Consider the following 26,564-nt stretch of genomic DNA (forward strand, 5'->3'; position numbering starts at 1 on the left):
CCATCTCCCAGCCCAGCGCAGCTCCTGGCTGGAGGACAACCCCCTGCTGACACCGTCATGCAGGGGGCACACTCTGGGGATCTCCTTCCCCTTTCCTGTGGCACAGAGACAAATCCCATCCTCTCCTTGTCCTTCCTCCCCAGACAAGGACCTGAGGATGGAGAGCAGGGAGGACAAATCCCCACGACAGAACCTCGTGGAAGAGGCTGTTTTGCATGACTCCAGGGCACAGGAATCCAATGGGGAGGAAAAGCCCTGGAGATCCCACAGGAGGAGGGGCTGCAAACCCAGCCCAGGGTGCTCTGAGGAGGAAGGACCCACCCTGTGCCAGGAAGGTGGACAGAGCTCCAGCCAGAGCTCAGAGCTGAAGGTCCATGAGCCGGTTCACCATGGGGAGAAGCCCTACAAGTGCTTGGAGTGTGGGAAGAGCTTCAGGCAGAGCAACACCCTGATCTGCCACCAGATGATCCACACTGGGGAATGGCCCTATGAGTGTGGGGAGTGTGGGAAGGGCTTCAGCTGCAGCTCTGCCCTTGTAACCCACCAACGCATCCACACTGGGGAGAGGCCCTATGAGTGTGCCCAGTGTGGGAAAGGGTTTCAGACCAGCTCCAGTCTCCTCCTGCATGAGCGGGTCCACACCGAGGAGAGGCCCTTCCGCTGCCCCAACTGTGGGAAGGGCTTCAAGCAAAACTCCCACCTCATCAGGCACCGGCGCATCCACACTGGGGAGAGGCCCTACGAGTGTCCCCAGTGTGGGAAGAGCTTCACCCAGAGCTCTCACTTGACCAGACACCAACAGAGCCACTGGTGAGGGAAGCCCTGTGAGTGCCCCAACTGCAGGAGGAGCTTCGTGCACCGCTCCAGCTTCATCCCCCATTGAAGAACCCACATTGGGAAGAGCCCTGGTGATCCCTGTTACCTGTGATCCATGCTGGGAAGATACCTGTACCTTCTCCTGTCCCTGCCAATGACCTTATGTGGGATTGAAGAACATGAGGGTCTGGCCATGGCCCTGTCACTACATTCACTCCCACCTCAGGTCATTGCCAGGGGCAGGAAAGGGACACTCTCTCTCTCTCTCTCTCTCTCTCTGAGAAGGGTGTCCTTTCCAGGCAGGAGGAGACATGTGGCCAGGAAGGTACAATTGATGGTGATGTAGTTTCCCTTGTAAATAGTTTTTCTTATCCCTTCCGTTGTCAATAGTTTTTCTATTCCTGTTTGTTCCTCATCTCGTTGCTGTTCCCAGTAAATTGTTCTTATCCCAGCCTTGGATCTTTCAATTTTTTCCTTCAGTGGAAGGTGGGAGGGCAACGAGAGCTAGCGCGGTTTTAGCGGGAGCAGGAAATTGGGGAATCCCATTCCTGAATCCCGGCCTGTGGAAACCGAACATCCCAGCTGGTGCCAGCCCTGGTGGCCATGGCAGCAGCCTTGGGAGCGGGTTCCTGGCTGGGGCTGAGGGAACTTCTTCACTCTGGTGCCCAGGGACAGGAGTGCAGGGAGCGGCTGCAGCTGAGTCGGGGCAGGCTGAGGTTGGATCTCAGGGAAAGGTTTTTGCCCAGAGGCTGCTGGGGCACTGCCCAGGCTCCCCAGGGAAGGGTCACAGCTCCAGGGCTCTCTGAGCTCCAGCAGCGTTTGGACAGCGCTGCCAGGCCCAGGCTGGCAGTGTTGGGGTGTCCTGTGCAGGGCCAGCAGTTGGACTCGAGGATCCTGATGGGTCCCTCCCAGCTCAGCCACTTCTGTGCTTCTGGGATCCCATGACCCTGGGAATGGGATGCCAGAGGTTGCCATGGCAATTGTCTTGGTTTGGAAAGACAGGTGTCTGCTAAGGAAGGCAGGAGCCTCTCCTGAAATGGAAACTGTAAACCTCCTCCCTCCAACTTGTTATAAATTTGAAATTATGGGGGCTTTTTCGGCAAAGGTACGGGAGCAGGAATTACAGCTCTTTATTAGGGAAGAAAAGAAAAAGATATAATAAACAATGCAGTAATGCAAAACAACACTGACAGAGTCAGAATACAACCTGACACCCTTTTGGTCAGGGTGTTGGTAGCAGTCTAATTGGAATGGTGATTGCAGTTCCCCTGGAGTGTCAGGTGTGGTTCTGTTGGAGCAGTGATCCTGTAGAAAATGGTGTAGGTGTAGTCTTCCTCTGAAGAGGCAGTGGAAGAGGCAGCTGTTCCTCTGGGAAATCCAGCCCAGAAAAAGCCATGCTGGTGCTCCAGAAACTCAAGATTATATCCAGGTAGAAATGCTTGGCTCCTCCCTCTGGGCAGAGCATCTCCCAGTGGGATGTTATAGTTCTTATCAGTCGTGCAGTGACATTCAATAGCTCATTATTAGCAGATGTCTCCCCAGAAGGAGAATTGGTTGTGAAAGAGAAAAGAAAAACTGCCCCCTGCACAACTGCCATAGAGATGGCTGTCGGAATCTGTGGGTATTGATGATTCCGAGATTGTAGAAAGTCTCTGTCTTTCTGCCCCATTGCCAAAGAAGAAGCCATAATCCGTCTGTGCTGTTTCAAGGTTGTTTATTCTGTTTATCTCTAACATGTTCTGCTGCCCTACCGCAGGTCTGTCCTGCAGGGCAGCGTGCGGGGCTCTGCCCCTCAGTGGGATGGTACAAACATTATATACCAGAAACTATGTGTACTATATTTACAATAATGTGCCAATATCTATCATCTATGTTGAACAGCGTGTCCCCAGCCTAAACCAATAGAAAAATCCCAACACCACAGTGAAACATGGAGGGCATGAAGAAGGAGGAAAAGGACAAGACACACCCAATTCCTCCATCTTGTCCCCTCTGAACCCCTAATCTAGAATCCTAAAATTTTACTTTTGCACCTGTGTCACACTTAATTATTACTCTTATCAAACACTCAAAGCTTGTAATTCATCCTGTAAGATTGAAAACTCCTCTCCATGGACAGAGATCACAGACAGTGTCTCTCGGGGCTCTGTACAAGGGGGTTCCTGACCCCTGCCAGGGTCCCAGACCTGCCAGGGCAGCCAGAGGGAAGCCCTGGATTCCCACAGATGGCAAATGGAATACATCTTGCCTTTCAATCTGGGAGAACATGTTTCACTAATGAGTGGATACATCTACCACAGTGCTAATGACCATGCATATTTCATTAATGAGCAGACACAAAGATAACCTTTGGTTGGAAGGTTCATCCCGAGGCCACCTTTGGCTCAGGGCCTGTTGTTCAGGCCTCACTCAGGGCTGTTGTCCAGGCCTTGGCACTTCAGGGACGTGGCTTAGTGCTGGGCTCGACACTGCTGGGTGAACAGCTGGACTGGATGAGCTCAGAGGTCTTTTCCAAGAGAAAGGATTCTGTGACTGCATGGTTCCACCTGCTGCATTCAGCCCAGTCCATGTTAGCAGCATTCATTTGCTCAGAAAGTCTCCTCTTGCCCAGCTCTTGAGGCCTGAGGCTTCAGCTCCTTCAGCTCCTGGTGCTCAGCTGCTCGTGCTGAACGAGAGGACTCAGAGGGAAGAACACAATTCATCCAATTCCTTCTGGGACACGGAGAGGGGAGGCTGTGGAAACAGGACCATTGCTTGGTGTGGCCTCCTCTCTGCCCTTGATGCCTTTCAGCCCTTTGAACCAGCCAAGAGCTTTCTCCAAGGGTGCAATGGAGCAGCTGCTCCTGCTCCCGGGTCTGGCTCTCTCCAGTCTCTGACCTTGCCTGGTTTTGTCCCTCTTGCTGTGCCCTCTGCTCCCCCAGGGCTCGGTGGCTGCTGCCCAGGACTGTGGGACTGGCACATCCCGTGGTCCAGACCCTCCTTTCTCTGCCCTTGGATCTGCCTGGGCACAGCAGCCGTTTCCATCTGGAAGCTCTCCATGGACAGGGAGTCCCCAGCTCCGTTCCTTGCACCACCTCCAGGAGCCCAGGGCTGCCATCTCAAGTCCCTGCTGGCACTGGGGGCTCCCAGGTGGGCACAAGTGGGGCAGCAGAGCCAGCAGGGAGCCTGCGAGTCTCTTCCAGCCCTGCCTGCTCAGAGTTTGGGCCTTGGAGCCTCAGGTGGCCAAAGGCAGATGCTGGTGGTCCTTCTGTGTGCCCCGTGTTCAGCCGTGCTGCTCCATCAGTCTGTGCCCAGCAACGGGGAAAAGCCTCAGCCCTGCAGGGCCAGGAGCTGCCGGGCTCTGCCTGAGCAGCTCAGCCAGCGGGGAGGGAGCTGCTCCCCACGGGAACCAGGAGCAAAGGACACTCCTTTTATAGAACATGTTTTCTATTTAAAGGAAAAAGGAAAAAGTAATAAAAAACTATATAAATTGTGAGAGATAAAAACAAAACCCAAGTGTGTAGTGAAAAACTTCTCTAGCTTTGGATTTAGAGGTAACTGGTCTTTTGAAAAAGAGAACTCAGTTATTTACTTGTGAATGTGCTAATGGCATGGATCCATCTTGCTGACCTCAGCAGCCTTTTTAAATCAATTTTTTGGTTTGTTTCCAACATTGTTATTTTAAATTGTGGTTGAAGCAGGAGGAAATTGCTTTGTGCCCTTCCAGCTCCAAGTAGGACTGGGAATCTAAACTGTGCTAAATCCCAAACTCTTCAGAAGATACCCTTCCTTCTCACCCTGTGAATGAGCTGCACATTCCCATTGAAACTGTCAAGGGTTTCTTAAAGACAGAAAATCCCTCTTACAGCTTTTTGCTCTGGTTTGGAAGTGCAGAAGGGCACTTCTCCATCCATCAGTTCCAGACTGCACTGCCTCGGGAACACGGCTCACTTGCCAGGTTCAGTCTATTTGTGGCACTTCTAGGGGAGGAAGAAAGTGCAATTGCACAATTCCAGCCAAAAAGGAATGAAGAGTGGAAAAGACAAAACATCTTGGGGAGATCCAGGCTTTCAGCTGGGGCTGTGGAGAGTTTTGGTCCTTGCCAACTGGATGTGTGTTCCCAGCTGCAATCTCCTGGCCTGCAGGGGAGTCTCACTCACCTGCCAAAGCAGAAAGCTCAGGCACTGTGCTCAAACGGGCTCGTCTGATGCAAAGCTGTCAGAGCAATGTGAGGGCAGAGCCAGCCCAGCTGTGCCCAGGGCAGAGCCCAGCAGAGCCCTGGCAGAGCCCAGAGCAGCCTCAGCACCCCCAGAGCCCGGCTGCAAGGAGAGAAACCAGAAACTGCCCGTCAGCTGAAGGCTCCTGTCCCCTTGTCCCAGCCGCCCACGGTGCCCAGGCCATGCTGGCTGTGCCCAGAGCTGTGCCCAGAGCTGCCCATCACTGCTGCCTTTGGGAGCAGAGCAGGAGGGCAGGACATTCCCAGCCTGCAGCAGCCACGGCACATCCAGCCCTCAGCAGCTGCCCAGAGCAGGACGCTCCTGTGCTCGCTGCCATCTCCCCAAAGCTCTGATCCCACCATCCCCAGCAGACAGGACCCACCTCACGCTATCCACCGCTGGAAGAAAAGCTGGTCCCAAACGATGCCCTCAGCCTTCTCCAAGGGCACGGCCCATCCACGCTGCTGCTGCTCCCAAGCACTTCCTGATCCAGACTGGATCCCACCTGGAACGCTTCCTCTAGAAAAACAAACAACAAACTATTGAAAATAGATTACAGACAAAAAGGGGAAATACGAAAAAATTTTTAAACTCTGATCTCTGTCAGGGCCTTAAGGAAGGCCCAACCCCTGCATGCCAGGGAAAAACCCACCATGGGTGAGGGAATCCCAGGCTTTCTCCCTTCCCCTGCACTGCCCCCATGGTGATCCCAAAGCAAACAAGGGCAGTGGAGCAGCCCAAGCCCTTCCTTGCCTGCAGAGCAAAGCAGCCCCTGCACAGGCTCTGCAGTCCCACCTCTGCTCCCACCGTGGGGGTTTGTTTGTGTCGGGCTGGCTGCCCCAGCCCAGCCCCAGCCCGGGGCACGGTGGGTGCTGGGGGCTGTTGGCAGGGCCAGGAGCCCACTCCCATTTCGTACCCACCCCAGCCCATGCCCCCAGCCCTGCCAAAAGCAGCCTGGCAGCCGACTGAAGGATCAGCTGCATCCGCCCAGCAAAGGGAGAACCTTTGGTTCCCGGCCAGGCTGTGCAATGCCCAAATCTGGGAGCATTCCCTGCATGTGGACCCATCTGCAAATTCCCTCTGGAGCCTGGCTTTGGAGAAGGTGCCAGAATCAAAGCCCATCATCTTCAGCCTGCCAGAGACCAGGTGGAGCAAGAGGTTGTCATCCTTGATGTCGTCCTCGCTGTCCCCATCAGCAGCAGCCCCACCTGGTGCAGCTTCTCCAGGGGCTCCTTCTCCTTCCCTGGGGCCAGCCCAGGCTGTCAGGGCTCTGCCCAGGGCCCCAGCTGTCAGGAGCTAGGACAAGCAAAACCAGCTGGGATGGCGGCCACCAGTGCTGGGCAGAGCAGCTCAGCTGCAGCACAAGGGCTGTGTGTTCCCATCTGATGACCCCTGTGCAGTGACAGAGGCAGGACCAAATGTCTGGGTTCCTTTGCTTCTCATTGCCAAGGCATGTGTGGAGCTGGAACTTACCAGGGCCCTGCATCCACGTGTGCCTGTGGCTCTCTCCCTTCTTCTAGGGCAGATGAATATCCTGCATCCAGGGATCACAGAACAGCTCTTCTAAGGAGGGCCTGTCCAAGTGCAGCATGGATAAACACCGCCTGATCAGATCTTGGCACTCTGGGCAGAGAAACCCGAAACCACCGGTCAGTTGGAGAAGGCTCCTGTTGGCTTTGCCCCGCTATTCCCGAGCCCAGGCCATGCTGGATGTGCTCAGAGGTGGGCCTAAACTTTCCATCAGTTCCCTGTTTTGGAGGAGAGCAGGAGAGCAGGACATGTGCCACCTCCTCAGCAGCTGCCAGAGCGGGATGCTCACGAGCTGCTGCTGCTTCTCCCAGCACTGGTATTCCCCCGTGCCCAGATATGAGGATCCACCTGGAGAGAGCAATTGTGGCAGTGTGAGCTGATGGTCCCAGCTGATGTTCTGGCCCCTCCTGAAAGGGAGCTCCCCACAGACCATCTGGCGCAGCAGGATGCCCAGGGACCAGATGGTAGCTGGCTTGCCATAGTACCAGCCCAAATGGGTCCATTCCAGGGGCTGTATGACCGTGTTCCTATGGAATACAGATGGGGTTCATCAGGGGGATGCTGCTGCTCCCAGAGCCTGGCCCCAGCACCCCTGGGCGTGCAGGGGCTGCCCCAGTGGCACATGGGCTGATTGCTGCCCTCTCGCCAGCACCTGGGACTTATGTACAGACTCGGGGCTGGAAAATAAGCCACTGGTGTTGGAAGAGGGCAGCAGAAACCCTGTCAAGGCCTGACCATGATGTGCAAAGGGAAAACCCACCCAGTCCTGGGGGAAAACCATGCTCTCATTCTCCCTGCCAGCATTGCCCCAAGAAACATTATGAAGCCAAGGTGTAAGAGGCTGTCTGAAGACCCTCACTCATTTGTCTGCCAATGGCCATGAGAAGGAAACCACCCCACCCCCCCACTGCAGTTCTGGCTTGGAAGAGGCAACAGTGCAGGTGCAGCCACGGCACCGTCACGGCAGCTGTTCCCAGCGAGGCCTGGCAAGGACTTGGCAAGGACTTGGCAAGGACCCAGCATGGACCCAGCACAGAGCGGCCTGCTGCAATTCCTGCTTCACTCTCCACTTTCAAGCCAAATGAACTGTTGGGGTGACCCTGATGGTCTCTCACTGCAGACCCCTCACCTGCCTCCTTACCACCGTGACAGAGATTGAGAACCCTCTCCCCAAGGACTGAGGCTGAGACCCCTACCACAGAGAGTGGGGGGGAGAATGACATGACCTGTTCTTCTCCAGTAACTTCAATGGACTTATTCTTCATTGTGTTCATCCTGCCCAGATGGTTTTCAGTAGATTCACCTGTTCCCCCCACAGCAATTTCAACAGACTCTCATTGTTCTGCATGTTCCCCCCTTTTCCCTCTGTGGACTATAACTGGACCCCTGGGCTGGGCAGGACTTTGCAGACTCTCCCCAGCACAACAAGACAGATCCCCATGGTCCGGACCAGTGAGGATCTGGCCTGTGTTGGCAGCTATTCCCATCCCCCTCTCCTCTCTCTCCCTCTCTATCCTTCTTATTTCTTTTCTGATCCCACTATGGCATTTATTGTTTTGGCCCCTAATAAAGGTGCATTTGTTGTGATTAAACTGATAGTCCCCTGCTGTTTGTCTTTTGCACTTTGGGATCAGCTAACGAACCATCACCACACCCCGCTACAAGTGGATCGTGACACAAGGCAAGCAAGGAGAGTGCAGCAGTCAAAGCCCTTTCTCACCTGCACACCAAACCGGCTGGTGCACTGGTTCTGGCCCTGCTCTCTGCTACCCCCACTTGTTAAGACGTTAGATGGGGTCCCACGGACAGATTTGGGTGAATACAGACAAGAGATCTCTGTTGGTTGCTCTTGGGGGATGAGGTTTATTCGGGATGGAGAGAGGCCCTGCCTTGAGCTGCTAGACACAGCACGTGGCTGGGCCTGAGGTGATGGGGGAGGGGAGAGACAAAGAGGGGAGCAGGGACTCCCAGAGGAAGTTCCAGGAGGAGAGGGGAAGATCCAAGAGGGCGTCTGGCCCCCCTGGAGACCCTTTATCAGGGGGGTTCAAGGTGGGCTGGAACAGGACCTGGGCCAATGGGGTCACAGACACTTGATGGTTCAGGGGAGGGTTACAGGTGTGGGGTGAACCATACATTCTGGGGGGTGAGATGGAACAGTCCAATTGGCTTTTGGACCCCTCTGAAGGTGAGGGTTATTGTCCAGCCAGTAGGGGGGATTATATTGATCCTTGCTGTACTATTGTGGTTCTTAATAATATTTATCTACCCTTCCCAACACCCACTCACGGGTGTTTTTGTCGGGTTGGCTGCCCCCGCCTGGCCCCAGTCCTGCCCAGAGTGATGGGCAAAGGCTGCCAGCAGGGCTGGAAGCTCCCCACCCACACCCGCTCAAAAGCAACTCGACTGAAGACTCAGTCTTGTGTCTGGCAGCAAAAGGGAGAATCCCTGCTGGCACACCCAGCTTGGCCTGTGAGATGTTGTGCCTTGAGATGCCGGGACTGGGAGCACAGCCCTGCGTGGGCTCACCTGCAAAGTGAGCGTGGGCTGTGTCCTGCAGGTAGGTGCCACAGCCAAAGTCAATCAATTTAGCCTGGCCAGTGGCCAGGTCGAGCAGGATGTTCCCTGGTTTGATGTCCCTGTGCAGGACCCCGCAGCTGGTGCAGCGCCGCACGGCCTCCAGCACCTGCGGAGCAGCCCCCGCGCCTCCTCCTCGGACAGGAACCCCCTTGCCCGAATAAAATGGTGCAGGTCCTGAGACCACTCTGGGCACTCCAGCACCATCAAGATGTTACTGTGGAGCTCCCGTCTCTCCAGCATCTGGACAACACCAGGGAAGTGTCCCTCTGTGTTTGGGGCGGCTCCTTCTCCAAGGAAAGCAGGTGGGAGTTGGAGCCAAGGAGCTGAAAGCTGCAGGTGCAGCCTGGGCTGGAGGGAGCTCAGATTTGCACAAGGCTGCTCTGAGTGCCAGGGCTTGGATGGGGGAAATGGTGGGGTGGGGGTAGGGACAGAGTCTGATGGATTGTCAGCCACAAAGGGTCTTGATTTTCATATCTATTCAAACTGCATGAGGAGGCACTTGGATTCAGTGTCAATTGGAGATTTCACACATCAGTTTATTAGGAGTAAAAAAAACTAAACAGGACCTGAAGAAATATTTTCTCACTCTCCTTTTAAATATAGTGTAATCAACCACAAGAGATTTGAAAACTTAAATGATTCCCAGGGCTTGGCTTGTTAAGGTGTTCTGAATTTTAATGAGCCCTGGGGCACTGAATTCCTGAACTGAAGAGCTGAAGGCTGAAGAAGCCTCTGGAGCAGTAAAATTCAGCAGCAGCCTCCAAGTTGCTGAGGATGTCAGCAGCCCCCACTGAGGCCATCCCTGCCCAGAGACCCTGGGGGAATGGGCAGACAAGGAGAGCGGCCCTGGGGCTGGGGCAGCAGAACTCAGAGGCACCAGCGGCTGCAGCTGGGAAATGGAGTGTGGGATGGGGCTGTGAAAGCCCTGCCTGGGCTGTGCCAAGCAGGACACACAAGCCCTGACCCCCATCCCCCAGACAACTCTCTCAAGGAGACATTTATGAGGAATTACAATTATTTGTGTCCTCTGAATTGGATGCACTGGAGAAATACCAACAAGAGATTCTCAGGAGCTCAAAACAATAAAACATCCTTTCTGGCAACATAGAAGATAAGAGAAACTTTGGGAAAAGTTTTAATAGGTCATTAAATCAACAAAAAACATTTCTCAAAGCATTAATCCTCGGATGTAGGGCGTTTTGGAGGTGGAATCCCAGTTTTGGCCATGACAGGATGAATGATTTTTTCCTATAGGAAAGAGAAGTGCAAGTCCAAGTGTTCTGGAAGAAGATGAGAGGTGGGCACCCTTAGGCCAAGCCAGCCAGACCTGTCTCTCCTGATACCTTTCGTCTAGGGGCTATCCTTGGACACAGGGCATTTTGGAGGTGGAATCTCAATTTTGGCTGTGGGTTCCTGGATAGGAAGAATTATTTACATTAGGAAGAAAAGAACAGAGCCCCGGTATTTCAGAGGCACATGAATGCCAGCCCTCAGGAAGCCAAGGCCAGCCAGACTTGTCAGTCCTGGCAGCTTCTGTCTGGGAGCTATCCTTGGATATAGGGAATTCTGGAGGCAGATCCTCAGTTTTGGCCATGGGTGCCTGGTGGAGATGGATGGTTTTTTTCTCATAAGAAAGAAAAGCACACGGTCCCAGTGTCTGAAAGGCAGATAAGAGGTGACCCTTGGGTGGTCAAGGCAGTCAGACCTGTCTCTCCTGGCAGATTTCATCTGGGAACAATCCTTTTACATAAGGAAATTTGGAGAAGAAATCCCAGTTTTGGCCCTGGTTCCCTGGAGGAGAAGGACAGTTCTCTCCCATGGGAAGGAAAGCCCAGAGCCCCAGTGCTTCAGGGGCAGATGAGAAGTATCCCTTGAGATGCCAAGGTCACCCGGACCTGTCAGGTGGTCCCCAGGAGGCCCAGCCAGCCAGACCTGTTCCATGTTCTCTTGGTTCCGTAGGACCCCACAGTGTCACAATGGTCTCCTTGGCTCCATCAGGCCCTGGAGTGTCACAATGTTCCCCTTGTTTCTGCAGTGTCACAATGGCCCCGTGCTTCCATGAGGCCTTGCAATGTCACAATGGCTTCGTGGTTCCACAGAGCCCTGATGTGTCACAATGGCCCCTGGGCTCCGTGTGCCCTCGCTGTGTCACAGCGGCTCCTCTGTGACACTGTGGGCTGCACAAGGTCACCATGGACCCTTGGTTCCTTGGGGCCCTCATGTTCACAATGGTCTCCTTGATTCCATGAGGCAGCAGAGTGTCACAATGGACCCTTGGTTCCCTGTGGTTCTGTAGTGCCACCATGGTGTCCTTGGACCTGCATTGTCACAACTGACCCATGGTTCCATGAGGTTCTGCAGTGTCACTGTAGCAGTCAGAGGCCCTGCAAGGCCTCCCTGGCGGTCACTCACCTAAGATAAGAAATGCCTAAGGCACGGTGACTGGACCAAAGAAGCCCCTCTTCTGCATTCAGACCCTTCTTATCTCTCTGTAAGGCTATTGGTGTATTCTCCTCAAACCTGGCAACTGGACAATTTCCAACACCCCAGTACCCCATAAAAACACCCATTTCTACCCAGTTTGCAGAAGAGCTGTCACTGCATCCCTTCAGAGGAGCTGGCAATAAAGGACATCGCTGTGGAGCCACATACAGCCTTCTCTTCCTCTCTCTGTCCCTGTGTGTCTGCCAGAGGCACTTGCGAGCACAGAGCGAAATCACTGAGAACTGAACTCACAGAGCTGAAATCACCCCAGAGGTGCTCGCTAAGTTGCCTGTGGCTGGGAGCTGAGCCGAGGGACCCAGACAGGCTGAGCCTGACAGCGCAGCGCTATCCGGACACCCACGGCAGCGGCAGCCCGGGGGTCAGATGGACCCCTGGGACCCCAGGCTGCATTAACCAGGAGTGACTGGGATCACAGAGGAACCATAAAGGAAGTTACTGCAATAATACTGGGACTGTCTGGGAGTGACTGGAATCATACTGGGAGTGACTGGAATCATACTGGGTGACTTGGAGTGACTGGGACCTTACTGGGGGCAAATGGTACCATAATGAGAGTGACTGGGTTCATACTGGGATCATACTGGGAAGGACTGGAACCATACTGGGAGTGCCTGGAACTATTATAGGGGTGAATGGGAACACCTGGGAACATGCTGGGATCATGCTGGGATCACACAGGGAGTGACCAGGATGATACTGGGATCACACTGAGTGTAACTGGAAGTGACTGGGACCATACTGGGGTGACTGGGAGCCACAGGGCCCATGCTGGGAGTGGCCTGGGGGGAGCTGGGGGAACTGGCCCAGCTGGGGCTCAGGGTTGTTCTCCCCCAGGGCTGCCCCAGGTCCTGCTGCCACCCCTGGCCCCACAGAGCCGAGGGACAGGGCACAGCTGAGGGACAGGGGACAGGGACAGGGGACAGGGCACAGGGACAGGGCACAGCCAGGGAACACGGCCTGGCTGAGGGACACTGAGCCCCAGCACTTTGGGCTGTTGCCCTTGGGCTCCCAGCACAGGCCCAGGGGCAGAATCCCCTCCAGAAACTGCTGTTTGCTTTCAGCTCTGCTCTGGAACATTCCCCAGGTGCCCCTGCAGTGGCTGCAGCCCAGCCGGGTGCCCAGGGCCACCAAAGCCGCTCCGGCAGTGCCCTCCTGCCCCGGGCAGGGCACGGAACACCCAAGGAAAGGCTCGTGCTGGGCTCAGGGCAGGGACAGGGCACTCCCCTGGTGCTGCCATGGGCACGACAGAACCGGCCTGGGCAAAGGATTGGGATCAATGTCCCATGGAATCCCCGCAGGGATTACTTCTCATTGCACTGCTCTCATTGGATTGGTCATCAATTCCAATCATTTCCCCATGGAATTCCCATGGCAGTGGGTTAGGGGGGAGGTCCATCCATGGAATTCTCACCTGACTGGGATGAGAGGGAGATCTGGCCATGGAAATTCCATGGCAATTCCTGCATTCCCAAGTCCCCCATTCCTGAATCCCCCATTCCCATAGGAATTTCCCTTCCCTTCCCACACCCACCTTTGTGCTCCAGAGCCTCCCGACCATATCTGATGTATTTTGGGGGCCTTTCCACACAGGTGTGTCCCAGGTAATGCTTCATCTGCTCCACCATGATCCCTCTGGATTCCCAGCACCTCTGGGTGATCCAGATGGCAGTGTTGGACACTGCAAAGCTCCCAGATCCCAGCTGGAAGGAGATGAAATCCGAGCCCGTGTTGCCGTACTGGTGGGATCCATGGACGCTCTGTTGGACAGGAGGTCACAGCTGGAAACCCCCTGCACTGTGTGGAGACTTGGGAACGAGGAGAGAACAGACCCATGGAGTCGTGTCCCAGCCCCTGGGAGCCCCTTGGAGCTCCCTTGATTCCCATCCCAGCCCCACAGATCCCTCCCATCCCCAGAGATCCCATCCCAGCCCCTCAGAGTCCTCCATTCCCACAGATCCCAGCCCAGCCCCCGGCTCCCCCCACTCCCCCTGCTCTGGTTGTACCGGCCCCGTCTCCAGGTCACTGTCAGCCACGGGCCGGTTCCTGTCCTTGAGCAGGGTCTGGATATCCCAATGTCCCTGCTCTGGCTGTCCCAAAATTCCAGCTCTGGCTGTCCCAATATCCCAGCTCTGGCTATCCCAGTATCCCAGCTCTGGCTGTCCCAATATCCCAGCTCTGGCTATCCCAATATCCCAGTTCTGCCTGTCCCAATATCCCAGTTCTGCCTGTCCCAATATCCCAGTTCTGGCTATCCCAATATCCCAGCTCTGGCTATCCCAATATCCCAGCTCTGGCTATCCCAATATCCCAGCTCTGGCTATCCCAATATCCCAGCTCTGGCTGTCCCAATATCCCAGCTCAGCTCCCGCCCCCATCCCCGGTGTCTGTGCCTCCATCCGGCCCCGCTCGCTGCCGCAGCGCTCACGGGGGGTCCCGTCCACGTCCCCCACAATCAAGGACTGGGGGACCCCCGGGCCGGGCTCTGACAGCACCACTTCCAGGAACTGCAGGGAGTGGAGAACTGGGGGGACACAGAGATTTGGGGGAACTGAGGGGGCTGAAAGTGAGAGTTTGGGGATCCAGGGGGGTCCACAGGCCAAGGAAAAGGGGGACATGAAGAGATGGCAGAGCTGGGAAGGAGGTTCAGGGGCTGAGAGCCAAGGAAAGGGGGTGCAGGGACTGGGAGAGCTGGGATGGGGTGTCCAGGGAATCCTGTGCCCAGGAAAGGGGGTGCCAGGGCTCCTGAGTGTGAGGAAAGGAGGAGCTGGGAGCTGGGAAAGGCAGGAATGGGGGCCCAGGGGTCCCAGGTCAGGGAAAAGGGTGGGGCTGGGGGCTGGGAGAGCGGGGGATGGGAACATGTTGAGTTGGTGCCGGATAAGGGGGTGCAGGGGGGGTCTCAGTGCCGGGCAAAGGGGTAAAATGGTGTCTTGGTTCTCAGGAATGGGGGCACAGGGGGGTCTCAGGGTCACGGAAATGGGGGGGGCGGGGATGGAGAGGTAGAAGGGAGTTCCAGGGGTCCTTGAGCCCAGGAAAGGGGAGTCCAGGGTTTCCCAAAAAGGAGTACCAGGGTGGGAACACCCGGGGTGTTTGGGAAGGGGGAGTTCAGAGGGTCTCTGGCTTTGCACAAAGGTGGGGCTGGGGGCTGGGAAAGGCAGGAATGGGGGTCCAAGGTGTTCCAAGGCGTTCCAGGATCAGGCACATGGGAAATCTAGAGGCTGGGAGCAGGGAAAAGGGGAGCAGAGGGCCCTGATGTCCGGAAATGGGGGATTCAGGGGGGTCCCTGTGCAGGATAAGGGGAGCAGGGGGGTCCCGATGCCGGCAATGGCGATTCAGGGTCCCGGTGCCGGGGTCCCACTCCCCCCTCGCCCGCCAGGAGCGCCCCCAGCCCCAGCGCTGGAGCCACCGCGCTGCTCCTCCTCACTCCCAGTATGATCCCAGTATGATCCCAGTAGGATCAGTCACCCAGGAGCTGCTCCCAGTATGATCCCAGTACAGCCCAGTCACTCCTGGCATCCCCCCACCCCTCTCTGCGTTCCGACCTGTCCCGGCTCCATCCCCGCCCCTCCCGCGGCTGCGGGGAGGAGGAGGAGGAGGGAGGAAGAGGCGGAGCGGCAGCGGGAGCAGCAGGAGGAGCGGGGAGGATGAACCGCGGGGCTCCGGCTCTGCCTGAACTCGCAGCACCCCGGGAGCGTCGCCCCCATCCCGCAGGTGCCCGGGGAGTGGGAGCTGGCCCCAAATATCCCGGGGCTCCCTGGGTTTGGGGTTTTTGGGGGGATGCTTGGAGCTGGCGGGGCTCCAAGGCCGAGCCGCAGCTGCCCTCGGGGGGACATCGGGGGTCCCCGGGAGGTGTTTTTGGGGGGTCCCGGTGCGGGTGGCGGCAGAGCCCCGGCGGGGCCGGGGGGATGCGGGTCCCCCCGCGGTGCGGGTTGGGCTTCCCGGCCGGGCCCTCCGAGCTCTGCCGGGGCCGCGTGGGGACCGCGCAGGAGCGGCGGGAGCGGCGGGGGGACCCCGGATTTGGGGAGCCCCGGGAGAGCCGCGGCTTCCCTGGGCGGGAGCGCAGAGAGAGGAGAGCCCCAGGAGCCCCAGCGGGGACCCCGAGAGGGGGGACCCCTGGCAGTGCCGGCACCCGGCAATGGGGGTGCTGGGGCTGGAGGGGCGGCATGGCCGGGAAAGGGGTTCGGGGGTACCGGGGCCGTCAGGGGCTGCTCCCAGCAGGTGCCCAGTTCCTACCCCTGTGTGCTTCCAGTTTCCTGGGCACTCCTAGGATGAGCCCAGTCAGTCCCAGTATCACCCTGGTCACTTCCCCTCACTCCCTGCAGGATCCCTGTTTCTCCCAGTATGAGCCCAGTCATTCTCAGTCATTCCCCATTATGACGCTATTTGCCCCCAGCAAGTCCCAGTTGCTCCCACTTTTCTCCAGTGTGTTCCCACTTCTCCCAGTTGCTCCTAGTATAGTCCCAGTCACTCCCAGTATGATCCCAATATGAGTGCAGTATGATCCCAGTCTGCCCCAGCAGGGCCCCAGTCACTCACACTTGCCCCCAGCATGGTCCCAGTTGCCCCCAGCACATTCCCAGTGGCTCCCAGTGTGGTCCCAGTCACCACCTGCATGTTCTTAGGTACTCCCAGTACATCCCAGTTGCCTGGAACATTCCCAGAGTCTTTGCCAGGCACTCCCAGTTACCTCAGCATGGTTCAGCTGCCCCCAGTTTTATCCCAGTCACTGCCAGTACATCCCAGTTGTCACCTGCATGACTCCTGTCATTCCCAGTTGCTCCCAGTTGCTCCCAGTGTGTGTGCATTTGGCTCCCAGCATGGGCCTGGCAGCTCCCAGTAACCCCCAGTCAGGGTCCCTTGGCACCCACAGTAATCCCAGTATGATCCCAGTCACTCCCAGTATGATGCCAGTGCCCTCCAGTGTGATCCCAGTTGCTCCCTGTCAATGCCAACATGACCCCAGTAACCACCAGTATGATCCCTATGACTCCCAGTCTCTCCCAGTATATCCCAGCCACTCCCAGCATACTCCCAGTCCCTCCCACTTCCTCCCAGTTACTTTCAGCATGATTCCAGTTGTTCACAGCCACTCCCAGTCAATCCCAGTATGATTCCAGTCACCCTCCATGGACCTGGCTCCTCCCAGTCTCACCCAGCATGGACCCGGCTGCTCCCACTGTGATCCCAGTATGATCCCAGTTGCTGCCAGAATAGTTGCAGTTGTTCCCAGTTCCTCCCAGTATGATCCCAGGCGTCCCTAGAATAGTCCCAGTCCCACTCAGCATGGTCCCACTCACTCTCAGCTGTCCCCAGCATGGTCCCAGCTGTTCCCAGTGTGGTTCCAGTCCCCCCAGTATGGTCACAGACACTCCCAGTATATTCCAGTTGGCCCAGTAAGGTTCTGGTGACCTCAGAATGATCCCAGTCTTTCCCAGTTACTCCCAGTTGCCTCCAGCATGATCCCAGTTTGGCAGTTGCCCAAAGTGTGGTCCCAGTCGCTCCCAGTATGAACCCAGTTTCCCCATTTGTGGTCTCAGTCCCCTCAGCACGGTTCCAGTACCTTCCAATTGGTCCCAGTTGCTTCCAATGTGTCCAGATTTTCCTCCCAACATGGGCCCAGTAGCTCCCAGTGACCCCCAGCCAGGATCCATTCACACCTGCTGGAATCCCAGTGGCTCCCAGGATGATCCCAGCTGCACCCAGTCCCCCCCAGTATGGTTCCAGTCACTCCCAGTATGATTCCAGCCCTGCCCAGAATGACTCCCTGTCACTCCCAGTGTGGTCCCAGTTGCTCCCAGTCACCTCCAGCATGGTTCCAGTCACAGCCAGCACACTTCCAGTCATTCCCAGTATGATGCCAGCCAGTTCCAGTAGGATCCCAGTATGAATCCAGCATGGGCACAGCTGCTCCCATTATCATCCACTGTGGTTCCAGTTGTTCCCATTTACCCCCACTGTGGTTTCAGTCTCTCCCAGTGTATCCCAGTTGCTCCCACCATGTTCCCAGTCACTCCAGTTGTCCTCAATTGCTTCCAGCCTGATCCCAGTTGCTCCAAGTAAGATCCAGTAGGATCCCAGTTGCCCCCAGCATGCTTTCAGTTGCTTCCTGTTCTCCCCAGTGTGATCCCAGTTGCCCCCAGTTGTCCCTTGTATCAACCGCATCACTCCCCATATGATCCCAGTTGCTCCCAGCATGGTCCCAGTCATGCCCAGTTGTCCCTGGTGTAGACCCACTCACTTCCACTCGCTCTCAGTTCTCCCCAGCATGGTCCCCGTTGTTCCCAGTGTGTTCCCAGTCACCCCAGTAAGGTTACAGACATCCCCAGTAAATCCCAGTTGCCTTCAGCATCTCTGTGGTCATTCCCAGACACTCCCAGTGATCCCAGTAAGGTGCTTGTTATCCCAGTATGATCTCAGTCATGCCCAGTATGTCCCAGTTGTCTCCAGCCTGCATCCAGTCATTCCAAATTCCTCTAGTTTGCTTGCAGCATGATCCCAGTTGCTCACAGCTGCTCCCAGTCACTCCCAGTATATCCCATTTGCCCCCAGCATGGTCTCAGTTGGCCCCCCGTAGGCTCCTACTCTGTGTCAGTATGATCCCAGTACGATCCCAGTCTCCCTCGGGGTGACTGCAGTCTGTCCTGGCATGGGCCCAGCTGCTCCCAGTATGATTCCAGTACAATCCCAGTACAAACCAGTCCTTCCCAGTGCTGCCACTCCTGGCATCCCCCAGCCCTCTCTGCGTTCCCCCCTCCTGATCTCCTGAGAGGAGCCCCAAGGGCCGGCAGTGCCCGGGCAGGGTCCCCAGGCAGCCCCAGTTTGGATGTGCAGCCCCCAGTTTCCCAGTTTGCCTCTCCTTTGGCCCGGGCCGGGTTCCCCCCTGGAACAGCGGCTGGGAGCAGCCGAGAGCCCCGCGCTGCCCATCCCGACCTGTCCCGGCTCCATCCCCACTCCTGCCGCGGGCTGCCGGGGCTGCGGGAACGGGAACCGAGGGTGTGGCTGCTCCTGGGGGAGGAGGAGGAGGGAGGGAAGGGAAGGGATGAAGGAAGAGCGGGAGGTGGGAATGGGGAGGAGGAGGAGGAGGGGGTATGGAAGGGGAGGGATGGAAGCGGAGAAGGAGGTGGGGATAGCGAGGGGCAGGAGGAGGAGGAGGAGGAGGAGGAGGAGGAGGAGGAGGGATGGAAGGGAAGAGGTAAAGGAGGACAGGCAGGAGGGGACGGGACACAGGAGGAGGAGCGATGGAAGATGAGGGATGAGGGAGCAGAAGGCAGTGGGGTTAGAAAGCAGGAGGAGGGGGAAGGAAGGGCAGGGAGAGAAGGGCAGGGATGGAGGAGGAGCGGGAGGTGGGCTTAGGGAGGAGGAGGAGGAGGAGGAGGGGGGATGGAAGAGGAGGGTCGGCAGGAAGAGGAAGAGGAGGTTGAAAGGCGGATGGAGCAGAGCAGAGAGAAGCGCGCGGTCAGCCCTGCCTGAATTCGCAGCCCCCACCTGTGGGATCATCTCCCCCCATCCCGCAGGTGAGCAGGGAGGGGGAGCTCGGGCCAGGTCTCCTGGGGGGTGCCTGGGTTGGGTTTTTTGGGGAGATGTTTGGAGAAGGAAGAACTGCGAAGCGGAGCGGAAAAGTCCCCTTGGGGGGAATCCTTGGAGCCCCTGCAGCCCAGAGCAGGGGAGAAGGGGAGAAGGGAGCCCGGGAGCCCAAACAGCCCCGGCACCCCTCAATGGGGAGAGCCAAGAGGGGGGAGCTTTTGGGATTGCTGGGACTCCCGGCAGCCTGGGGAGGGCGGGCAGCAAGGAGAAGGGGGACCCCCAATCCAAGCGTGACCCCAGCAGCTGGGACAGGGGGGAGCCCTGAACAGCAAAGGGTAGGGAGCAGGGACAGAGAACTCCTGGGAGGCTTTTTCAGGGCTGTATCTCGGTGTTTGGGAGGTTTTTATGGAGCCCAGGTGGCCAGGGACTTCTAGGGATGGACTGGGACAGAGGGAGCTTCCAACTCAACGTGCTCATCCCTTGTTTTCCCCAAACCAGGATTTCCCATTCCCAGCCCCTGGGAGGCTGCGAGGAAGAGGAAGAGCCTCTCCTTGTCCTTCCTTCCCCAGAGCAGGAGCTGAGGATGGAGAGCAGGGAGGACAAATCCCCGCGGCAGAACCTGGAGGAAGAGGCCGTTTTGAGCGGCTCCACAGCACAGGAACCTGACGGGGAGGAAAAGCCCCGGAGATCCCACACGAGGAGGGGCTGCAAACGCAGATCACAGGGATCTGAGGGGGAAAGACCCACCCTGGGCCGGGGAGGCAGCCAGAGATGGAGCCAGAGCTCGGAGCTGGGGGTCCCTGAGCAGCTCCATGATGGGAAGAAGCCCCACAAGTGCTCGGAGTGTGGGAAGAGCTTCAGGTGGAGCTCTGACCTGATTGTGCACCAGAGGATCCACACTGGGGAGAGGCCCTACGAGTGTGGGGAGTGTGGGAAGAGCTTCAGCCGGAGCTCCAGCCTGATCATGCACCAGAGGATCCACACTGGGGAGAGGCCCTATGAGTGTTCCAAGTGTGGGAGGAGGTTTCAGACCGGCTCCTGTCTCCTCCAGCACTATCCGGTTCACACAGAGGTGAGGCCCTTCTACTGCCCCGACTGTGGGAAGGGATTCAGGGACAACTCAAAACTCATCCAGCATCGCCGCATCCACACTGTGGAGAGGCCCTACGAGTGTTCCAAGTGTGGGAAGAGGTTTCAGACCAGCTCCAATCTCCTCAAGCACTATCGGATTCACACAGAGGAGAGGCCCTTCTGCTGCCCCGTCTGCGGGAAGGGATTCAGGGACAGCTCCATCCTCATCCGTCATCGCCGTATCCACACCGGGGAGAGGCCCTACGAGTGTCCCCGGTGTGGGAAGAGATTCTCACAGAGCTCTATCTTGACCCGACACCAACGGAGGCACCGGTAAGGGAAGCCCTGTGAGTGCCCTAAGTGCGAGAAGAGCTAAACTCCATCCCCCACTGGAGGACCCACATTGGGCACAGCCCTGGTGACCCACATTCCCTGTGATCCATGTTGCAGCATTTTTGAGAGAAAGAGGGCATGAATTGTGAAAGTTGAGCTACTCCAGGCCAGGCCTCAGATTGAGGCCTGGTGTGGCCTTCAGGCCTCTGACGCAGTTAGAAATTCAGAGTTTGTGGCGCAGATAGTAAATAGTCTTAAGGTATTGTGGGGACCACTGGGTGTGAACTAGTATAGGTTTTATGGTGTAAAGTGTAGGCCGTTTTAAGGAAAAGGAAAACAATGTTAGCCTACCAATCAGAGTGTCTTTGTTTCTGTAAACTATGTAGAAGCTTATATAAACTATCGCCTTATCGTGAATAAACGGAGAACGTTGCATTAATCATATTGATTGGATGTGCGTTTGTCTTGTCCAGTTTCCCGTTTTCCTGAGATTCCCAGGCTTTACTTACTGGTGCCTCCGTTGGTGTTTGGTCAAGTTAGAGCTGTGTGAGAATCTCTTCCCACACCGGGGACACTCGTAGGGCCTCTCCCGAGTGTGGATGCGGCGATGCTGGATGAGTTTTGAGTTTTCCCTGAATCCCTTCCCGCAGTCGGGGCAGCGGAAGGGCCTCTCCTCTGTGTGAACCGGATAGTGCTGGAGGAGATGGGAGCTGGTCTGAAACCCCTTCCCACACTCAGAACACTCGTAGGGCCTCTCCCCAGTGTGGGTCCTCTGGTGCTTGATCAGGCTGGAGCTGTGGGTGAAGCTCTTCCCACACTCCCCACACTCGTAGGGCCTCTCCCCGGTGTGGATGCAGCGATGCTGGATGAGGGTGGAGTTGTGCCTGAATCCCTTCCCGCAGTCGGGGCATCGGAAGGGCCTCTCCTCCGTGTGAACCGGATAGTGCTGGAGGAGATGGGAGCTGGTCTGAAACCTCTTCCCACACTTGGAACATTTGTAGGGCCTCTCCCCAGTGTGGATGCGCCGGTGCATGGTGAGGTGTGAGTTCTTCCTGAATCCCTTCCTGCAGTCGGGGCAGTGAAAGGACCTCTTCTCTGTGTGAACCCGATAATGCCGGAGGAGATGGGAGCTGGTCTGAAACCTCTATCCACACTTGGAACATTTGTAGGGCCTCTCCCCAGTGTGGATGCGCCGGTGCGTGGTGAGGTGGGAGTTGTTCCTGAATCCCTTCCCGCAGTTGGGGCAGCAGAAGGGCCTCTCCTCTGTGTGACTCTGATAGTGCAGGAAGAGATGGCATCTCCTCGTAAACCCCTTCCCACACTTGGAACACTGATAGGGCCGTTCCCCAGTGTGGATCCTCTGGTGCACGATCAGGCTGGAGCTCTGGCTGAAGCTCTTCCCACACTCCCCACACTCGTAGGGCCTCTCCCCAGTGTGGGTCCTTTGGTGCACGATCAGGTCAGAGCTCCACCTGAAGCCCTTCCCACACTCCGAGCACTTGTGGGGCTTCTCCCCATCATGGAGCTGCTCAGGGACCGCCAGCTCCGAGCTCTGGATCCATCTCCGGCCGCCTCCCCGGCCCAGGGTGGGTCTTTCCCCCTCAGATCCCCGCGATCTGCGTTTGCAGCCCCTCCTCGTGCGGGATCTCCAGGGCTTTTCCTCCCTGTAGGGTTCCTGCGCTGTGGAGCCACTCAAAACGGCCTCTTCCACCAGGTTCTGCCGCGGGGATTTGTCCTCCCTGCTCTCCATCCTCAGCTCCTGCTCTGGGGGAGGAAGGACAAGGAGAGGCTCTTCCTCTTCCTCGCAGCCTCCCAGGGGCTGGGAGTGGGGAAACCTGGTTTGGGGAAAACAAGAGATGAGCACGTTGAGTTGGAAGCTCCCTCTGTCCCAGTCCATCCCTAGAAGTCCCTGGCCACCTGGGCTCCATAAAAACCTCCTGAACACCGAGATCCAGCCCTGAAAAAGCCTCCCAGGAGTTCCCCGTCCCTGCTCCCTCCCCTTTGCTGTTTGGGGCTCCCCCCTGTCCCAGCTGCTGGGGTCACGCTTGGATTGGGGGTCCCCCTTCTCCTTGCTGCCCGCCCTCCCCAGGCTGCCGGGAGTCCCAGCAATCCGAAAAGCTCCCCCCTCTTGGCGCTCCCCATTCAGGGGTGCCGGGGCTGTTTGGGCTCCCGGGCTCCCTTCTCCCCCTCTTCCCTGCTCTGGGCTGCCAGGGCTCCAAGGAGTCCCCCCAAGGGGACTTTTCCGCTCACCTTCGCAGTTCTTCCTTCTCCAAACATCTCCCCAAAAAACCCAACCCAGGCACCCCCCAGGAGACCTGGCCCGAGCTCCCCCTCCCCGCTCACCTGCGGGATGGGGGGCGATGATCCCACAGGTGGGGGCTGCGAATTCAGGCAGGGCTGACCGTGCGCTTCTCTCTGCTCTGCTCCATCCGCCTTTCAACCTCCTCTTCCTCTTCCTGCCGACCCTCCTCTTCCATCCCCCCTCCTCCTCCTCCTCCTCCTCCCTAAGCCCACCTCCCGCTCCTCCTCCATCCCTGCCCTTCTCTCCCTGCCCTTCCTTCCCCCTCCTCCTGCTCTCTAACCCCACCGCCTTCTGCTCCCTCATCCCTCATCTTCCATCGCTCCTCCTCCTGTGTCCCGTCCCCACCTCCTTCTCCTCTTCCATCCCTCCCCTTCCATACCCCCTCCTCCTCCTCCTCCCCATCCCCACCTCCAGCTCCTCCTTCATCCCTGCCCTTCCCTCCCTCCTCCTCCTCCCCCAGGAGCAGCGACACCCTCGGTTCCCGTTCCCGCAGCCCCGGCAGCCCGCGGCAGGAGCGGGGATGGAGCCGGGACAGGTCGGGATGGGCAGCGCGGGGCTCTCGGCTGCTCCCAGCCGCTGTTCCAGGGGGGAACCCGGCCCGGGCCAAAGGAGAGGCAAACTGGGGAAACTGGGGGCTGCACATCCAAACTGGGGCTGCCTGGGGACCCTGCCTGGGCACTGCCGGCCCTTGGGGCTCTTCTCAGGAGATCAGGAGGGGGGAACACAGAGAGGGCTCGGGGATGCCAGGGGTGGCAGCACTGGGAAGGACTGGTTTGTACTGGGATTGTACTGGAATCATACTGGGAGCAGCTGGGCCCGTGCCAGGGCAGACTGCAGTCACCCTGAGGGAGACTGGGATCGTACTGGGATCATACTGACACAGAGTAGGAGCCTACAGGGGCCGACTGAGACCATGCTGGGGGCAAATGGGATATACTGGGAGTGACTGGGAGCATGATGAGGGTGACTGGCAGCAGCTGTGAGCAACTGGGATCATGCTAGGAGCAACTGGGAGGAACTGGGAGTCACTGGGTGCCTGCTGGGGATGACTGGAAACGACTGGGCTTATACTGGGATCATGCTGGAGGTGACAGGGATCATACTGGCAGTGAGTGCCACGACACTGAGGCTGACTGGGAGTGGTTGTGAGCAAATGGGATCGCGCTGGAAGGAACTGGGAGTGAGTGGGAATATGCTGGAAGGAACTGGGGGACACTGTGAGAGACTGGGAGGGACAGTGAGGGTGAAAGGGGCAACTGGAACCATGTGGAGCACAACTGGTTCATATTGGCACTGACTGGGAGCACACTGGCGTCATCTCTGGATCATACTGGGAGGGACTGGACTAATACTGGGAGTGTCTGAGAGTGACTGGGAACACACCATGCACAGCATCCCTGTACTGGGGGTGACTGGGAGCAACTTGGAGCACTATGGGAGCAAATGGCATCATACTGGGATTGACTGGGTTGATGTAGCTGGAGGCAACTGGGACCATACTGCGAGTGATTTGAAGTTACTGGGATTATACTGGGACCATACTGGGAGTGCTGGCATGTGACAAGGATCATACTGGAGGTTACTGGGCTCATACTGGTGATGAAAGGAAGCAACTGGGATCCCACTTTGGGCTACTGGGAGCAACTGAGAAAAACTGGGATCATGCTGCAAGCAAACTGGAGGAATTGGGAATGACTGGATGCAGGCTGGAGACAACTGGGACATACTGGGCATGACTGAGATCATACTGGGATAACAAGCACCTTACTGGGATCACTGGGAGTGTCTGGGAATGACCACAGAGATGCTGAAGGCAACTGGGATTTACTGGGGATGTCTGTAACCTTACTGGGGTGACTGGGAACACACTGGGAACAACGGGGACCATGCTGGGGAGAACTGAGAGTGAGTGGAAGTGAGTGGGTCTACACCGGGGACAACTGGGCATGACTGGGACCATGCTGGGAGCAACTGGGATCATATGGGGAGTGATGGGGTTGATACAAGGGACAACTGGGGGCAACTGGGATCACACTGGGGAGAACAGGAAGCAACTGAAAGCATGCTGGGGGCAACTGGGATCCTACTGGATCTTACTTGGAGCAACTGGGATCAGGCTGGAAGCAATTGAGGACAACTGGAGTGACTGGGAACATGGTGGGAGCAACTGGGATACACTGGGAGAGACTGAAACCACAGTGGGGGTAAATGGGAGCAACTGGAACCACAGTGGATGATAATGGGAGCAGCTGTGCCCATGCTGGATTCATACTGGGATCCTACTGGAACTGGCTGGCATCATACTGGGAATGACTGGAAGTGTGCTGGCTGTGACTGGAACCATGCTGGAGGTGACTGGGAGCAACTGGGCCCACACTGGGAGTGACAGGGAGTCATTCTGGGCAGGGCTGGAATCATACTGGGAGTGACTGGAACCATACTGGGAGTGACTGGAACCATACTGGGGGGGACTGGGTGCAGCTGGGATCATCCTGGGAGCCACTGGGATTCCAGCAGGTGTGAATGGATCCTGGCTGGGGGTCACTGGGAGCTACTGGGCCCATGTTGGGAGGAAAATCTGGACACATTGGAAGCAACTGGGACCAATTGGAAGGTACTGGAACCGTGCTGAGGGGACTGAGACCACAAATGGGGAAACTGGGTTCATACTGGGAGCGACTGGAACCACACTTTGGGCAACTGCCAGAAACTGGGATCATGCTGGAGGCAACTGGGAGTAACTGGGAAAGACTGGGATCATTCTGAGGTCACCAGAACCTTACTGGGCCAACTGGAATATACTGGGAGTGTCTGTGACCATACTGGGGGGACTGGAACCACACTGGGAACAGCTGGGACCATGCTGGGGACAGCTGAGAGTGAGTGGGACCATTCTGAGTGGGACTGGGACTATTCTAGGGACGCCTGGGATCATACTGGGAGGAACTGGGAACAACTGCAACTATTCTGGCAGCAACTGGGATCATACTGGGATCACAGTGGGAGCAGCCGGGTCCATGCTGGGTGAGACTGGGAGGAGCCAGGTCCATGGAGGGTGACTGGAATCATACTGGGATTGACTGGGAGTGGCTGTGAACAACTGGAATCATGCTGAAAGTAACTGGGAGGAAGTGGGAGGGACTGGGAGTATGCTGGGAGTGGCTGGGATATACTGGGAGTCATAGGGATCATACTGGTGGTTACTGGGGTCATGTTGGCATTGACAGGGAGCAGCTGGGATCACACTGGGGGGCACTGGCATCATACTGGGAGTGACTGGGATCATACTGGGATTACAGTGGGTGCCAAGGGACCCTGACTGGGGTTACTGGGACCTGCCAGGCCCATGCTGGGAGCCAAATGCACACACATTGAGAGAAACTGGGAGCAACTGGGAATGACAGGAGTCATGCAGGTGACAACTGGGATGTACTGGCAGTGACTGGGATAAAACTGGGGGCAGCTGAACCATGCTGAGGTAACTGGGAGTGCCTGGCAAAGACTCTGAGAATGTTCCAGGCAACTGGGATGTACTGGGAGTACCTAAGAACATGCAGGTGGTGACTGGGACCACACTGGGAGCCACTGGGAATGTGCTGGGGGCAACTGGGACCATGCTGGGGGCAAGTGTGAGTGACTGGGGCCCTGCTGGGGCAGACTGGGATCATACTGCACTCATATTGGGATCATACTGGGAGTGACTGGGACTATAC

The 26,564-nt window shown here is 57.2% G+C and overlaps 1 pseudogene; it reads right to left on the bottom strand.

Moving 5' to 3' along the window:
• The window catches only part of LOC140680996 (uncharacterized), a 608,239-nt pseudogene that overhangs the window by 365,594 nt on the left and 216,081 nt on the right, over positions 1-26,564 (bottom strand).

Source organism: Taeniopygia guttata, chromosome 30 (assembly GCF_048771995.1).
Source record: "Taeniopygia guttata chromosome 30, bTaeGut7.mat, whole genome shotgun sequence".
Lineage (NCBI taxonomy): Eukaryota > Metazoa > Chordata > Aves > Passeriformes > Estrildidae > Taeniopygia > Taeniopygia guttata.